This window comes from Acomys russatus, chromosome 11 (assembly GCF_903995435.1).
Source record: "Acomys russatus chromosome 11, mAcoRus1.1, whole genome shotgun sequence".
Lineage (NCBI taxonomy): Eukaryota > Metazoa > Chordata > Mammalia > Rodentia > Muridae > Acomys > Acomys russatus.
The window spans coordinates 49,713,487-49,719,457 of NC_067147.1; the positions used below are offsets into that span (position 1 = coordinate 49,713,487).

At 38.5% G+C, this 5,971-nt stretch overlaps 1 pseudogene; it reads left to right on the forward strand.

Moving 5' to 3' along the window:
• The first annotated feature begins 265 nt into the window (after positions 1-265).
• Positions 266-4,096, forward strand: LOC127195055 (zinc finger and BTB domain-containing protein 6-like; annotated as a pseudogene).
• The last annotated feature ends 1,875 nt before the right edge of the window (positions 4,097-5,971 follow it).

Here is a 5,971-nt window from a genome sequence, read left to right on the forward strand (position 1 = left end):
TGTAGCAGGTGTTTTACAGAAATTGTTCTTTTTATTTTATATGTATCAGGAATGCCAAGTCCATGGATGCCAAAACAATGTAAGTACTGAGATGCACGGCTTAGTGCTGATTAATCAAGGGGGTATTCTCACCTGACTGAATTTGGACCAAGATTAGAGCAAATGAATTTTAAGCTCAGAACAGTGTTCCATAGCTCTTTATCTTTTCTGCCCACGTCTCTGAACAGGAGAGGCCCAACCATCACCCAAATAGAAAATAGCGCCCATGCGTTTCTCTAAGATGAATGAACTACAACGGTTAAACTGGAAACCAGGAACTGATCAGGCAGTGGTTATGAATCCAGAACAAGAGGAGTCTGGCATTGAGCTGGTCGGGAAAGAAGTTAGAGGCGCAGCCACGTCAGAAAACGTATTTAAAAACTGCGTGTAGTCCCACCCACGCAAAAGCGCTGCCAGTCATTTATAAAATTGCCCAAACTTTCTCCCGCTCAGAGGCTTCTGCCCCAAGCACTTACCCACATGAAAAAATGGGTCTACCGAAGATTTGTAGAAGTGTGAATTTTCACAAAAAGTTGGATCCAAGATGAAGCATTCCACATGGCTGCTTTACTGATAATGTTGGCATAAAAGTGGAACGGTTCCCATTGTCAATATGTGAAACATCGGCATTTTTTTTACATCAACAAATCATTCTCTCTGGTGTCCCAGTAATCTAGGAAGAATTCTGTGCTCAAAGTCTGCGAAGTGTTCTGTGTGCAGGGTTGATTTTACTGGTACCTTTTTGCACACATGGTAGATATCCATCCCTGAGGCCAGTGGCTACATCAACACAAATGAACTTCCCCAGTTTAGCATATCAGATGGAGACCATTTCCACACTTTGTTACCCATTTATTCTGTATTTTAAATAGTTGTTTCACGTCTCTGCACCTGAGTTAATCAACTGTGAAAAGAGTAATTGTAGGATGCCGCCCAGGAGGAATTTAGGTCTTTTACATGGACTAATGTGGTATATAGCATGTAACTTTTTTTTTTTAATTGAGGGAAGCGTTATTGTAATTTTAAAACTTGGATGCTATGGGAAGTCAGTTGTATTCTCTCATCTGAACCAAGGACCACCTGGGGGATGATTTCATGGATAAGCAGCACTGTTGAGAAGATGGGTGTGTGGGAGCCCTGTACCTGGGATTTACCCTTTGATTTTCATCTGCTGAGATCGAGGGAAATGATAACCAGGGCCAATGGTTAAGAGTCCAAGTCTACACCCCTCCACTTACATGTGTGAATTAGCTTTGGTTATGACAGAAAAAAAAAAAAACCTTTCATTTTAAAGATTCCTCATGTTTTTAAATTAATGAAAGTTTAACATTTTTATGCCAGGAACATGCCATGGCTCTGTCGTGTTGTAGTGTGTCTTAGACATAGGCAGAATATGACATGTGAAGTTTTGTTGTTGTTTTTTCTGACATGTTTTTAGGTAAATAATTTTAAAGGGAGTGCATTGTCAGCAGATGGGAAACTTTCATTTAAACTATATATGTATAGGTATACACCAACTTATATAAATTATAGGTATTTTAGGTAGGTATTTAAGCATGATTCTGTATGGCTTTGTCAGTCATCCTTACTGTTATTTTACCCCCACTCTCTCCTTCTTCATTTATCTCCCCAATTCTTATTAAGGAATGCTCCCCTGATTTTTCCATTCAAGTTATATTTATCCTGCTATTCACCTCTATTTTGCTTTTCAAAAGTCATGGTCGTCTAAGGATCCCACTCTATTTCTCACCTCTATATAATATTAAATTTTAATTAATTTTAGATCATAACGAGATATCATCTATTTAGATCATAATATAATAATTTTAAATCATTTTATATCATAATAGAATATAACAATAACATAATCACTTTGTTTAAAATAGTTAAAAAGCATACAATATAAAACCATGGAACATATACAATTCCACCAAACGATTTATTACTTGAGATATTTTCAGAGTCAAGTTAGTTTTAATTTTTTCTTTTTTATACATGTAAACAACAAAATTTCCAAAGTTAATTTTAATATTCTATCTCATTGTCTATATTCAGACAGCTACTCAAAAGACTCTTGGAGAAATTAGACAATAAAAATAATATGTTTATGGAAGCAATTTGTGAAAATATTAGCCTCTACTGGCTAAAGTTCTTGAAAATATAATGAAACAGTTTTCATACAACATGTATTTATACAACTAAAATATACAAAATATTTTACAAGATAAAAAGAATGTATTAATGAGATCCAAATGGTAGCCTTGTACCTGGGTCTGTAAATTTGAAGGCAACCAGAGAGTGGGGCTGAGGAGTGGGATCTCTGGAGATGGAGCGCCCGTGGGAACCTGGATCGTTTATTTTTTGGCCTAGGATGGGAGCTAAAGAGCTGGTCTAGGATTCAGGGAACTTGAGCTATTGGACCAGATAGGCCCATGCTGCACCCCACCCTCTTCTCCTCCCTGAATCTACAGTGAGGAATCTTGGGAAAACCCAGGGACCACCTCCCAGTCCCTTCTATCTAGGGCCTGGTGGCTGGCCATGAAGCCAGACTCTGGTATTTTGTAAAAAGTACTGGAGTTGAGGCCAAAGGCAGGAACTAGCCAAAGCAAAGCCTTCGGTGCCAATTGTGAGACTACTGAGGTAAACACATGAAGAAAACGAGAGTCCTAGGATGTCCTTCTGGGGCATCCAGTCAGGCTCCATAAAGAATAAAACTAATTGACACTGGACGAGTTTCCTCCCTCTGGCCTAGGCTGCCATTTTTGAGGAAGCCTCAAATCCAGTTTTGCTAGTGAGTGTGACCATAGCTACTGAGTCTGATGCTCTACATTTCCGGTTCAAACAGTAAAAAGAGACAGTCTTACAGAAAATTGATATGCTGAGGCAGCAGAATTTACTTTGTGCTACGTCAATTTATATTAACGATTCTGAGTTCCAGGGGCACAAGGTGATTTGAGCAGCTTGATCCATTTTCATGAGGGATCGTTTTTCTTCGTGCAACCAAAAGACGTCAGAATCCCTGGTCTGCAGAGTGCAGAAGTTGGCAATAACTTGTTGCTGTCCTATGTTGCAGCAACTTAAATGAAAAGAGCTTCTGAAACATTTGACTGCTGACAGTTACCTTCAGATCTATCATATTGTAGGAAAAATGCCCAGACGCTCTATCAAAATATCTGGAAACTGATCTTTCTGTGAAAAACAACCAATACTCTGACTTGTGTCAATATTCAAATACAGGCCTTAAAAAACTATGAAGAAGATTCTGGTAAAGACTATGAGATAACTGAAATTTCAAAAGACAGTCCTGTAAACCTAGATTTCCGTGTCTGCTACAGAAAGGCTGACATTGAGCGAAGGAGGATGATGTCACCAGAGGTCTACGGTAGATAATAGCTTTAAAGAGAATTACATTTGTACTCTCCGTGTAGAATCAATCAGTACAGATGGTGTTGAGAGTGGGCAGTTCCACAGCACTGTGGCTCATCCAGAGCATGTATGTATTTCCTGAAACAGAACAGTGGTCCATCCTATAGTTGAGAGCAATGTGGCAGAAGTTCCTGAATGTCAAAATTAAGGGTTATTTTTGTGAGAATGCTGATAGAAGTCGTGGTACAGTAAGTGAGATCCAGAAATTGGGTGAGAACATCTCATGGAGGTAGCAGTGACCCAGGAGTTTGAGTGTGTATGTGTGTGTGTGTGTGTGTGTGTGTGTATGTGTGTGTGTAGAAAACTATCTGTGCCACCTTAAGCTGCATAGGCTGTTCTTGGGCTAGCAGTGTTGAAAAAACAAATACACGGAGGAAAAAAAATCTCAACTTCGAGGACATAGGGTTATATGGCCCTTTCAGTGTGCTGTGTGCCTGAAGACCTTTATCGCTAAAAGCACATTTCAGGACCACTTGAACATACACAGTGGGGACCGGCCATATAAATCCATTGTTTCAATATGGGTTTCTAACAAAAATCTACTCTCAAAAAGCTCTTAATCTCTGTTCACGGCAGAAACACTGGTGAAAGTCTACCTAGGCCTGACCTCAAAAGGCAGAACCTACTGTAATTAAAATCATGAACTGGCAAAAGCAAACAGTCACTCTGTGAGGCACACCTCTTTATAAAGATGTAGCATTTGTAGCGTGTACCAGCCTTTAGCTTATATTTTGGTTCTTACTAATGTTAGTCATTCTGAATTTCTACTGGTTCCAAGGTTGTGAGTGGTGTGGTTTAGTTTATGGTATTCTACATTGTCTCAAACATTATGTATTAGTTCTCTCTTCAGCAATAATTGCAGATTCTTATTTGTAGTTCTTAGATAAGTAATTTAATGTTGAATCTAATTATATAGTAACATTAATAAGTTAGAATAACAAAAAACATAGATTTGAAAGCAGCATTGTCCATTACAATTAATTTAGAAAACAACTAGGACTAACAATTTTCTCTTTAATGTTTAACCACTATTCTTGGATTGTAACTAGAACATCAAAGTTATTATTTTAGACTAAAGGAACACAATTCAGAATCACATGGGACTAGCAGAATAATTATATAATTTAAATAACTAAGAAAATATGTAATTAGACCTTTTTCCTGATTACAAGTGATATAGTTGGATTATAGAGGTCAGAACTCTGAACTCTATGGCTAATGCAAGTATTTTCTTGGCATAGGTTGGAAAGTTACTTTTCTTAAATATTCCAGTTTTATCAAAGACATTTGTTCTCCTATTTACTTAGAGTTTCCTTTTTGTTTTTTTTTTTTTTCATTAACATGCACTAAAATTGACTTTCTCTAGGGAGTTACATTTCCATGAATTTAACACATAATATAATTTTCTGCAACTGGGACACAGTACAGTTCCATCACCTTCCAAAATTCCCTTGTGCTTCTCCTTTGTAGCCCACTCCTTCTAACTCTAAATTTCTTTTGTTTGATTTTTTTTTTCACTTTCCATGTAAGATATTTAATTTTGAGACAAGATGAACATATAATAAGGGTTAAATCTTACTCTACCACAGATGGTATCCTTGGTATGAATTTTCATACAGGCATGTCTATGCAGTGAATTTTAATTATTCATATATTCTTTGAGAAGATGTAAAGTTTATTTTTCAAAACTGGATTCTAAATAGGCTTTTAAAAATTTGTCTCCTGAATCAGCAGCTGACTATGACTTTCCCTTGGTGTGGAAGGGAGACAGTAGTCAGTTTTTGGAGTGAAAAAGACTTCCACGTGCAGTCAACTTTTTAAATTTCTGTCTCTGTCTTATTTTGGGAAAGCTGCAGCCTTTCCTATGTGAGTGTTAGCACAGATAACCTATAGTATAGGTTTCCGGAACAACAAAGCTGGGGCTGGGTAGCTCAGTAAGAGAGTGCTTGTCTAACATGGTCAAGGCCCTAGGTTCAGTTCCTGCTATTGCTTCTATCCCAACAGATGGGAAAAAAATAATAAAAGGAATTGAAGCTAAAAGGAAGGAAATTGTGAGCATGATAAACATGACCTTGGTGTTTTCCTAGGTCAGTCAGTCATGCTAAGGGCTATAAGCTATCAGGGTGTTCCATGTGTGGTGTGATTTGGGGAGCCTGCTTATGCATCAGTTGAGATTCTCTAGAGGAATAGAATCAATAGTCTGGTGTGTGTGTGTGTGTGTGCGCGCGCGCGCGCGCGCACGCGTGTGCAAAGCTGCCGATCTGGAAAGTCCCTGGTTGTCGCTTAGTCACTTGTGTGTGAAAGACTGAAGAAGCTGCTGTTTCATGCCCTTGCTTCATAGTGATAGGTGGGCCTGTTCAGCAAGAACGGAACTCCCATCATGAGCTGGCTCCCTCTTCCTTTTCCTCCTCTTTTCATCCATACATCCATCCTACTGGATGCTACAGCATGCGTTCAGGGGAGCTTTTCCACTCTGGAACCCTCACACAGATCAGTCCTTTCTGGA